This window comes from Plectrocnemia conspersa, unplaced genomic scaffold (genome assembly GCF_051122295.1).
Source record: "Plectrocnemia conspersa isolate PC_06_02 unplaced genomic scaffold, ASM5112229v1 ptg000009l, whole genome shotgun sequence".
In the NCBI taxonomy this organism is placed as follows: Eukaryota; Metazoa; Arthropoda; class Insecta; order Trichoptera; family Polycentropodidae; genus Plectrocnemia; species Plectrocnemia conspersa.
In genome coordinates, this window is record NW_028277173.1 from 4,897,039 (window position 1) to 4,910,464 (window position 13,426).

The following is a 13,426-nucleotide window of genomic DNA, read 5'->3' on the forward strand; positions in this document are numbered from 1 at the left end:
CCATTTTTTTGTTAATTTGCTTAAACAGAAATAGACAGAAATTTATAAACTCTTATCTATGTGAAATGAATTCGTAGAAACAATATTTTGTTTTGGTCGATCTTGAACCATTTAAGTTTTGTCTATCTAATTATTTTTTAAGAGTAGATGTAAAATTTACTGAACTGGATGAAACTTTAATCTATGATGGGTTAAGAAGAAGCTATCTTTATCCAGTTTCATCTACACTATAAGTTACGACACTTCTTAATCCAACTAAACAGCAGAATTTGACTTTTACTAGTCATGAGTATAGTTCATTGGATAAAACCTTATGTTTATGATTCTTTGGATTATATCACGTGGGTCGCGGTCGAACTTTGAACACCCCTGATTGGTTGGTCGGCGTGGTTTGAGGAAGGAGGGCCGAGGGGTATCCAAGTAGGTCAGGCAGATACTGTACACGTGTCGTCGGCCGACTCAGCTGCACGTGGACCTTCCTACACTATGGACTTGTGCAGTGGCACTGCAACTTGGCACTGGCTCACCCAAACTCTATCCATACAACCACACTCGCGATTTTTGATCTCGTTTGATATATTTAGAATCGATGGGTCTTTGATGTTATTGAAGTTTTGATAATTAGGTGGTATTGGATTTGACTGATTCAAACTGTGGTTGAAGTCTTAGTTTATAGATGGTTGCCGATCAATGGACGATATCGTGCTTCATTTAACGTGCTTATACAGCGCGCTATCAAGTCGCAAACTTTAAAAAAGATTACTGACGAATTAGGACAATGCTCCACGCTACTAATTGTTATTATAGGCATATTATATAATGCGTACACGCATTCTATTTTTTAACTTTTGTAGGCCCATTTTCGATACAATTATTGATTAAATAGTTTTTTTTATATTTATATTATATCACATAAGAAAATACACAGCAGTATGTTATATTATTGACACATTTAATTTTCCTACATTTCCCCAAAATCGTTTAAAAAATAGGTACTGTTTTAAAATGCTAAAATTGCATGGCTCAACCTGATTTTATGGTAAATAATCAGAGTAATATCCGTTCTCTTTATTTATATATTTTTCCACTTACAACTTAATCGTTTACTGATACCCCTGATCCACAAAAATCATGTATCATAAACATTAAAGTACCCCGACCTTTGCGCGCCATGCAAAAGCGCCCCGACATAATCGCGCAGCGTAATATTCGCACCTAACATAACAATTCAATACAGTCTTTACAAAAAAAAACTGGGGTCGCTGTGAAGATGGTTGACTCACAACAATGAAAAGCATTTTTTATTCGGAATTCCCTTATGATTCATGCGGAAGTACTTTAACTATAAATTAACCCATTTAATGCATTTGTGTTAGGATCGTTAGAAAACGATTTATTGCATTTTCGGCGTAACGTATATTCAAATAAACACTTTTAATAATTGCTAAGGGGGGTGTCGACAATCCGTCGATGCTTGTTGACTTTATACTGCGTTTATTCTAAACCGTTGCGTTACAAAAGCCATCCAGTGTTACATATTAAAAAATGTTTTTTTCTTGACCGCGTTAAAGCGAAACCGCGTAAATCAAGGAGTATATATACTGATGAGCAATTCAATTATTTATTTGCCATTTTTGGAAGAAAAATTGTTTCTCTCAAAATTATAAACGAGTTAAAATAAATAAATCTAAATACAGTGCATATAAAAGTTTTATGCTAAATGATTTTATAAATTTTCAATTCGAAAAAGTCAAACAAATACATATAATAAATACAATAGCTATTTTTATTTTGGAAATACTAAAGTTTTTGTTGAATTTTAACATAAGTTTTAGTGTATGTTTTATCGTAAATAAAAAGTCTCGTGGATCAATCAATTTTAGATTTTTATTTGCTCATTTATTCGAGACATTATTAAATCAAAATGAATTTAAATAAATAAGATAGGCGATCAAATCTTCGACAAACTTTTATAATCATATACCAGTGGCCCAATTTTAACTTGAGATTATACATAGAAATCAGGTTAAACGCTAACCCATAACAGCATACTTAAAATACATAATATCGGATGTTGAATGTAAGCTGTCGGATATTTGTGGTGTCCGGGAAATTCCGACTTAAATTTTTTCTTCGTGCACTTTCACTTTCATTCTACAACCTAATAATGTCCCTAATGTTGGATAACACATTATGCCTAAATAAATCCACAAAAAACAATATTATGATAAGTTTAAAGTCGCGTACTGATGCGGGTCAGTGCTGTTAAGATGTGAAAGTTAAATTGCGTTATGTAACAGTAACGCTTTACTTTGATCGAGCGTTTTTAAATTGTAAATGCTGTACCGAACGCTCGTGTTCTATATTTTGTGTTAGAGAATAAATTACTGTTCGATCTTATGATACGACCTGTATAAATATAGAATATAAATAGACATAAATAAATAAAAATAATGGCTAGTTTGCTATAAATCATTTCGAGTTGTGGGTGTAATTGTGAAGTACTGTGTATATATGTTTTATTAATATTATATTAACATAAATTTACAAAACGTACGTGATAATCATTTTTAATTTATTTTTATTTAAACATGATTGTATTATGTAATATTTGAGAATAATCAATGTATAGTGTAAATTAATAGGGGAAAATTATGAAAGCAATATGTGTTTAGGTCTAATTTGTGTAAAACAAATTGTCTTATTGTAAATTTAGGTTAATAAATAGATTTTATTTTTATATATGTATAAAAACATTTTACAAAATATGTAATATTCTATGGCTTACTTAAAATAATATTATATGTCTTATCTTGGGTTATTAATAATTAAAAGAATCAGTACATTTAAAGATAGACTTTCTATAAAAATATGTTTGCCATCAATATTTTATTTAGTAGTCTAATATTTTATAAATGAAACATTTATAAGACATGCTATATATTATAATTAAGAATTAAAACAATATTATACTGTCTTAAAAACTGGGTAAACTTATGTAAACTCAGTCGTCACTTAGGATACGAAAATGAAACCAATAAGTTTTTTCATTTTTTTTTAAATATATTTATTTGCAATATTTTGTTATTTAATTATATAATAAATATTTTTGATAAGATACTTTTATGCGGCGACTTTGAATAGGAAATATAAAAAGTACTTTTAATAATATTACTATTTAATTTATTTTAAGATTTTAACTATTTTAATTTATAAAATTGTTATATTCCATTGCTCAAAATAAACAATAATATTTCTTATCTTGGGTTAATTATAAATTAAGGACAGTACATTTATAAAGAAGAAAATGTATTTGAAATAAATATTTTATTGGGCATTATATTATTTTTTTCATAAAACATTAGGTAGCTTGATTCAAGATACAATAAATACATTTAAAAAAATTTTTTTTAATAAAATGTATTTGTTACTAATATTTTGCTATTAGATTATATAGCAATTTTTCATAAGATACGTTTATGCGACAATTTTTAGTTGCAATTATATGCAGTACTTTTTTTAATATTCTTATTTAATTTTATTTAAAGATTTCATTTTTTATAATCTGAAAAGTTTTTCACAAAATGGATTATATTCTATAGCTAAAATAAAACAATATTATTAATTGGGTTAATCATATTTGAAAAAAATCAATACTTTTAAAGACAGACTTAATAAATATGAGTTTGGTATCAGTTTATATTAAGCACAATTATACTTTTTACATGAAACGTTCTTAGGAGAATTTTGAGAAGATAATCCAATTATTAATAATAGGAATTTAAACAATATTATACTGTCGTATAAACGGGTTAAACTTAATTTTACTCTGTCGTATCTAAGGGTTTAATTAATGAAACGAACAAATACATTTTAAAATGTTTTTCAATAAACATGTATTAAATATTAATATTTTTATATTTAATATACAATAAATATTTTGGATAAAATACTTTTATGTGGCAACTAATTTTATTAATATTCCTATTAAGTTTAATTCAAAGACATATTTTATTATAAGCAAAACTTTTCTCATAATGTGTTTTATTCTAAAGCTTAATTTAAACAGCAATACATGTATCATCTTGGTTTAATAATATTTAAATAAATCACTACATTTATTAAAATACTTTTTATCAACATGTGTTTAGTAATAATATTTTATTAAGCACGTATATTTTTTTAACTAAACAATAATGAGACGATTTTTGGTAATTAATCTAATAATTTATTTTAAGATTAATTAATACCAAGATAAGTTCATGAATATTTAAATTTGTAGCATCTCAATATTTTGATTAATATACAAACAACATTTCCCGAATATTTATTATTTTTATTTATTTTATTTTTAAACATTTAAAAAACTTTAATATTTAAAAAGACAGACCTATTGGGAAGTTGATAAGTCTTAATATGATTTATTTATTTGGGTTAAACTATTAGTAACAAATCCTTAATCAACATCTCAAAACTATGAATACGTATAAATACCCTAGTTGGACTTTTCATATAATTTTTGTAATGCCAGACCGATCATTCTCGCTTTTGTCATTTCCACGTCAAAGATGCAATCACAATTCAACGACATTAAAACAAATCGATTCGTTCCACGCGTTTTCCCGACCACAGTCATCCTTGACTGTTGTATGCTGCGACACCTTAAACGCCTACAAAAGCGTCATCGAACCTACGACACCTCCGTGAGAACCGTTAACTTTGGCGTTATGCAATTATAAAATGCAATCCTCTACTTTGGTCCCCACAGCAAGTGTATTGACGCTTGCACAATGCATCCATCATACATCCTCCGTAATTTACAAACATGGTCTTCCTAAATCTGGAATCAACAACCATCAATTAAAGTAACGGATATTAAGCTCAAGGTCTTCCTCTATATTCTCAACTTATCTCAATTAATCAGGAACACTTAAAACATTATTTTTTAAAGCTTTAGATCTTAGTCTATAATAACATTACTAATTGATAGCTAAACGTTCATACATATAAACAAAAAGCAACAGGGTGATATTATTTTCTTAATCATGTTTGAGAACCATCACAAGTGTGGGTTCTGTGTTGTCAAATAACACCTACTTAAAAGTGTCACTTCTATCAATTTAATACACTAAATTCGGCTCTGAAATTATTACGAATATAACATTTTTTTAGCTTTCTTGATGCAACCATATTTTTAAAGAAACCCTTGTCCATGATTTTTTTGTAGTGTGAAAACATCTCTTAATATCATGTATTGATATTTCTCTTAGAAATCGATGGTTATGTTTGGATATGAATTGTTTCCTAAAATTATAAATCGATGATAAAACAACATTTAGAAGACACAAAATTATATAATAAATCAATTGGTCTTACCTACGTTGATCAAAAAACCGAAATTGGATCCATGCAGTACTGCAGAACAAAATGACACTAGCTTATTTAGCATCCTAGACTAAAACCAAGATTGCCCCCCCCCCTTATATATTGTATTATTAGCCCATTGCATATAAAACATGATATGAAAAAATATAGTATTCAAATACTACTACATTATCAATTATTTTTCTCGATTAAAGGGCATTAAAAAAACACAAAAATGAAAACAACAGTATGATAACCACAGAGCAAAGAATATAATGGTAACCAAGTAAAGTGTGAGTAAAATATATGGCTATAATATCTTTAGATAATAAATGTCCCTCTATTTGCTATCATTATCAAGTCACTCGGACTAAGAAAATATGTTAATATAAATATACCATTTAACTTTTTTTTATATTTATTGCAATATTACTTATCCTTAATCAATACGGTAATTTACTAATGTAATTTGTAAATAGCGTGAAAAATGAAAAATCGCAAAGCTGTTTATTATTATACAATAACGTTGAAGATTAATGTTTAATCGCGAGACAACTATTTTACTAATCGAGATAACTATTTTACTAAAATTTAGCTTTAGACCATCTTGTAGTTGCATTTTTCCCAATATCGGAATATGTAGTCCAGATATGCATCAACACAGATATAACAAAATATGTACTCAGGTATCAACAGTCAAAGCAAACTTACAGTTGAAACTTTAATTTAAAAAATAACATTAATTTCAATATTACCTGATATTTGTGTAGAATTTATGCATAATTTATCACCCTTTTTGTGGATTGGGGTAACTTTTTTAAATCTCAACAAGTCAAGAGACATTTAAATTGATCTAAAGAAGAATCTTCAAAATTTAAGCCTAGCGGTGCGTACGTAAAAAATTCAAAAATATATTTAATTTACAGAAAATAATGCATTTTTTGCGATATTGTGACAATTTTGAGAAATGAGTTTTAATTTTATATCAAAGGAAAATTCAATTTATTTATTATTTGATTATAAAAATGACAAATGAATAAATGAAGTCTCTTCAATTGTTATTGTAATTTTTTTCATTCCAGCTATAAATGTTTTATTTGTGAGTTGTTTATTTTTACTATTAAAAAATTTCCTTGATATTTTGTACTTAATTCTATTTACTATACTTTACTAATCAGCATTCGTAATGAAGATGCTATCAAAAAAATCCAGTCGTAATTCTAAACTACCTCAGGACCAAATAAAACTTGAGCCTGAAGAGCAATTCGAAGAAACTCCTTTCACCGAAGAGCATTCTGAAAAAAGTACACCCGAAGTTAAATTGGAAAATATAGAAAAAATTAAATATCAATATTTGGAGCCATTGATTAAATTCGCGAAACAGACAAGAGACGAAATTTTAACGAGGCCAAGCACAATGCGAAATATATTAATTTTTTCTAAAAACGGTTTAATACTTCTAGCAAAGCCGGTTTCAGTATTAGCATTCATGCTAAATATATATAAAATATTTTTTAATAATTGTGATGATAATTTTGCAGGAATACATTGATTTTGATAAAATGATTTGTAAAACATATTATATATTTTAATAATTATTATTCAAGAGTTTTATTATAAATTATTGTAACGTAATTATCATGTATTCTATAAAATTCATAATTTATTTGACTAACACGAAAAATATTTTTTAAATTCATACAAAATGATAAAATGTAAAGAGTAATAATTAAAATGTATTTATTAGGTAATCCCTTGATCGTTTTTTTTATTAATTTATGTTTTACCAGTAAATCGTGCTTTAATCTAATTGATACCTGAGTACTTATTTTGTTAATACATCCGTATACATCTGGACTCCACATTCCGATATTTAAAATAAAAATTTAGTACATATATTGTATATATATATATATCAACTTTATATATTAACATAGGTAAATATATAATATTTTTTATTATAATAAAATTCAATCAGATTAAAAAATAATAATAAAATATTATCACATTTAGAGGAACAATATTATTTTTTTCACTTTCGGCGTAAAATCAGGCTAATATAAGCAATTTCTGAAAAAATCAATGTTCTCTTCATGTAAGTTTATATTGTACATATGTCTTCATTTACTGCAAATACCGCTGCGATAGGGTTTGCTGTTTGGACTATTAGACATATGTCACTTGCACCACAGCTGCAACGTTCACTACAAATATTCTGCTGCTACACGGTGGGTGTATTAACCGTGTGTGTTATTTATAGAAAACGAATTAGCGTGATTCACACCATCAAAAGATGGATGAGATAATCTATCATATAGTAGTGTCCCTCAAGCTATTTCGGTTTTTGCATATTCGGGAGACCTTATTAATTAAATTGTAATTTAATAGAACGGAAGATTTATATGCTATTATTACAAAACACACTCCCATTATTTGAGTTCATTAAAAAGAGATTTAGAATGGCATTTTATATTTAACAATTACAGCCATAAATCTTAGATGTCTTGCCGTTCTTACGTTATCGCTACGAAAGTGTTATGTGTATTTGATAATTATTATATAAATATTTTAATAAATTACTAAATGTGTCTTACAGATTTGATTAAACTCAGAAAAGAGCTAATATTTTATTAAGTAAATTATATTAAAAGTACAAAGTAGTTGTACACTTATATTTTTATTCAAATTGACAAGTATAAAAAATATATTTACAGCACTATATAAAACACAAAGAATACTGAATTTATGTATTTTTTTACTATAAGATTTACTTTTTTAATTCAAATCTTGAGCCATGTATTTCATTTAAATTTATTTTAAGCAAAAAAATATGTTTTAGTGGACTGGCTAAATTTATTATAAGACATATTTATATATTTGCATAAAGATCAGAAGTTTTAGCTTAGTAGCAAATATGAACCTTACATAGTTGTGCTTTCGCAATAATAAATATAATAAACTTTGCAGACTAAGGCTAGGCGAATCTCCTACCTGGGCTGTCGTATGTTGCACCCACTGTTAGATAAATCCGTGCGAAATAATTGATGTTCACTAATAAATTTAAGAAGACGAATATGAAATCTGTGGTTGTGGTGGTTTCAAGGATGATCAATAATATATAAATAAGTGTCTTCGATAAAATTAGGCGACACTTCTCAGCTTCCAGGTTTAAAATTTATCGCCAAAGATTTCTATGAAAGTTAGAGGTCTTTAACCCGGTTAATTAAATGATCTAATTTATACACCTCTGTTAATTTGCTGGGAATGAGTTATTTTACCTATTTTTTCATAAATATTTCTGTTATTATTTACTTATTATTATTTTATATTGAAATAATATAAATAAAAATATCACTGATTTTCAACGTTTTATTGCTTTCATTTATTTTATTACTTTGTTGTATTAATCTGCTCTCAATATTTTTTATAAAATATTTTTTGTTATGTTTATTTATTTCGCACTTTTTGGTATTATTTTCTATAAAAATAATTTTTAGAAAATACATTATATAATTTTAATGCTTTTTATTTATTATTTCTTCAGTTATGTAAGTATATAACTATCTTTGTTACATAAAATAGTAAAATATTGACCACTGTACATGTACGGCGAAACCCCTCAAATGGTTATTAAAAAGACAGTTATATTCTGAAATTATTTGTATTATTTTAAGAATTATTTATTAAAAGTGATGCGTGCAAAACACGTTATTCTCCACGTGTCAATTAGAGCTGCACATTTCATACTTCCCATTTATATTTAATGTCAGATTAAATGTAAATGCTGAAAATAATACTTTTTTCACATATTAATGTTATTAATATTACTTATTTTTTTAGATTTCCTTTAAAACCTGAATTACGAAAAATTTGACTCGAAAATATTTTACTTCTTCATGGAGGCCATTTATTTTACTTCAATGGTGGTGCAGAAATAAATAACAAAATGACTGAAATGATGATCGTTGATTTCCTTCCATTTTTGAACGCTGCCACATTAAGAATACGTTTCACTTAGTTTATGATTTGTATACACAAGAGTTCATACCTGTTCTTGTATCCAGCGGAGCTTACATTGAATCGACATAGATGCCACTTTCCTAGTCCAGAGATTGTCAAATCTGGTCCATTCAGGCGCTAAGAATTTTATTCGATTTTAAGTTTTGCAATAAGGAGTGATTTAATGTGTGATTTTATGATTATTACACTATTGCGTAATATGAAAAATATCTTAAACATAAACATTTATTTATTTATAGCTTATTAATGACCATTTCTAAATAGTCTCATAAAAAAACGCTTGAATGCTGAGTAATATACAGTTTTTTTAATATTTTTTCTATTTCATACTATTTCATATTATTTATTTTTATAAAGCTTATTGTATAATATATATTTAAATTTAATTATAATCAATAAGTTATCATGTTACATTGGATCTCATGAATGCATATTCAGTTGTCAGTTAGAAACGTACCAGTACTTAACTAATAAAATTCCTTTGCAATTTCAACCCATCTTCTCATTCTGCATATACACGATCCTCGTTGTTAGTTGACCCCGTTACGATCGATAGGAATTTAATGTGAAGGCATACCTTAAATCGATCTACACAATTTAGGATATTAGTAGCCGCAAAGTTTTTTGACTCTCGCTCTTTTTAAAACATATTTATTAAAATCTCCTTAGAACACATAAGCATTAAAAATAGAAAATTAAACCGTTCTATGCTAATTTGATTGAGAAAAGTGTCGGAAACATCCAATAAAATATAAGTAAAACACATAATACATATTTGTACGAACATACATATTCATAATATCGAATGAATATTCTTGAAGAATTATCTAAGCTCGCTAATCGCATTTGCATATTATGTACTGTGCAGTGATGGCCAAAGTAGCACACCCACGTTTCACTTTCTTGGGTGCGAGACACACCCATCTCACGACTATGCTAATCACTCACATAGTCACTGCTGCCAGTTTTAAAAGCAAGAGTATTCTTTGTCGCCAAAACAAATCGCATATGATTTTTTTATTACTTGTATAAGGTGTTTCTGAAACATGTTTCTACAAATATTCTCCTCTCATTATATAAATAAACTATTTTACTATCGCGAACTAACTGTTATCATTGTCAATATTTAACTACGTGTCAATAGAGTAAAATGGCAAAGTTTTAAATACAAAACCCTCCTCAAAACCTTTACACCCCCACACACAACTTATATATTTATTTTAACTTAAAAAAATCAAAAACAGGTATTGTGCATTAAAAATGCATCAGGAAGTATCACCTCTTAAATATTAACAGATGAGCCATCATTGTCTCATTTTTTTACTTTACCAACAATCTTGATTAATCGAAATGTGTGGGTGAAATTTTCTTAGATGTATTTTTTACTCTGTGGGTCGACTGAGCCTTCGCTTCGTTAAAATCAACATTAAACGGTTGTTTATAAAAAATCTGGTGTGATGATCGTATAGCAAAAAATTGCACGCTCGTAAAACGGTTTTTGCGACCGTCCTTGATTTCATATGGACATATCGGGGATTTATTTTTAAATAACGGTATCTGCGTGTACCAAATATGACGTGTGATGTCACTTATATGTTTCTAAATAAATTGAAGAAGGTTAATTGTAAAAAGTGGGTTTTATTGATCATTACGACTATAATTCCCTATCATAATAGCTGTTTGTTTTATGCTATATATGCTTTTATACAATACATAGTTGTATAAGCGAGTATAGCTTTACTTTTTAAATGCGTATTTAAAATCAGATGCAGATTAAAATCTATTCACTGAAATTGAACGTCAAAAAGAAAAACAACAAATAGTGTTTAATGAAGAACGACAAATGTTCAGGATATTTGCTCTTCTTTCTACAAAATCAACTTTAAACTTTTTAACAACACAATACATATTTAACTTGCTTATATATTTAGCATTTTCCCAACATATTGTTTATAAATACTTCCAAAGCAATTAGGGAAGAATTTATTTGGATATTTTTTTATTACAAAATAATATTTTATAAATCTATAAAAACATCATATTTATGAGAGGGTCTGAAGTCTGTGATGAAACTCAACGACTCTTTTTAGCTTATATTATAGGTTCAAAGTTAATCACGGAGGTTTCGAATTAAATTAAACTCTCGGTAACTTAAATTTTCATGTTTATTGATTTACTTTATAGACACGACATGCAATAATATCTATGAGTTAACTGCGACTTTGGTGAAAATCAGTATTATGAGTTTCCTGAGTCTATTAGTTGAGCTAGAATAACCCAATGGCAGATATGGTTTATATATTTCTGCCAAATTTTACAAATATTAATAAAAATAAATACCAAAAACAATTCTATAAAAAATTTTTTGAACCAAAACTTTTACGGTAAATGTATCAAAAATATTTTAATACAATAAATCGTGAAAGTCAACCAGTTCAGAAATTATTATCGATATAATAATCATATATTAGACCAGCGCTTTTCAACTGGTGGCCCACGAAGAAATTTGTGTTTTTAAAATGAAATTTAAAAAAAATGTGCTAAAAAAATATTTTTGATAAAATGTTAAAAATTATTATTTTTAATTTTTGGAGTAATCAGACAAAAATGTCTATATATTATATTATTTTTTTGTAAGATCAACGCCCTTCGTACGAGTTTTGATTTAGCATAGTTATTTTTAGACTGTAAGACGACGTGATCACCCCTTTACGTGATGCTGTAATACTAAGTAGCATAATTATATAAATAGGGGAATCTCCTTTATTCGTTAGCATTCCGACAAATAACTTTAAACCATACGGTCAGTCATCTGACCGATAAATACCGATTTTCATCGAGTAGCCGCAAATTTATAACACTATAATAAATTACCTTAGACAGTTGAAACTACTAAATGCACTTTCAAATTGAATTGGTGGATTTTAATCAGAGATATAAGTATTTTTTTATAATAATTTATTAACTTATTGTTTGCTAACATAAAAATTCTAAAAAAATCTTCACGTACATATCAAACACTACTCGAAATATTTCATCATAAATTACGATTGATATTCAATTTATTTTTTTCGCTCTTCGTGTAAGACCAATCTTTTAAGCAAATATTTGTATTTTCTTTTTTTAATAAGAAGACGAGTATACATTTGTACATGCAAATATATTTTCGTGTGATTTATGTGAACTTTCACTTTTCTTCTACTTTAATATTGACCGCTCTTTAGTGTCCACTTTCGCGCGCAAGGACTTTACACTCGAATCCACTCTATGGATCTTCGAATTTGCACATGTGTGAAAAAGATCATGTACATATGTGTGTTGAAGAAGAAAAAACGAAATTGACAGTTACAGAGACGGCACGTGACATACTCGCCGCAAATTGAATAGTGCAAAAAACGTGGGAAGATAGATGGGCGGGCGGAAAAAAAGTGAGAGTGAAATAAAGAAAAAAAAACGCACGCGCCACTGATTCGACACCAGGCGAACAGAAACAGAAAGAAGTGCTCGTTTTGTGTTCGAAAATTCATAAAAATTTTCATACAAAACCGGTGCGTGTCAGGGGTATTTAATGCTTCATTTTAAAATATTTTTCAATAAAATTTTATTTATAAATTGGATATATTTTAATGATTTTCTATCTTATTAAATATTGTCTTTAAACGATTATTGCAAAACAATATATTATAACTTGTATAGATATAACTGAGAGTTTTCTATATTTATTATATAAAAAAAATATAATTTAGATATTACTAGCGGAAACATCTGGCTTTGTAAGTAATTGTAAATTTAAATTTAAAAAGACAGCATATTAAAAACGTTATTAAATACCTTACACAAAAATCTAGATAATTTTATTTTGTAATTTTTATCTTATTTGATTAAAACATACATATTTTTGTAAATCAAGAGCTAATTATAAATTGTAATAAACATTATATATTAATAATGAAAACTTCTGAAAATAATATTATAGGATGTACGAAACACGACGCCCGACTTAGATGCTTATCTAGTAATAATTCTTGTTTTATCGTGATTT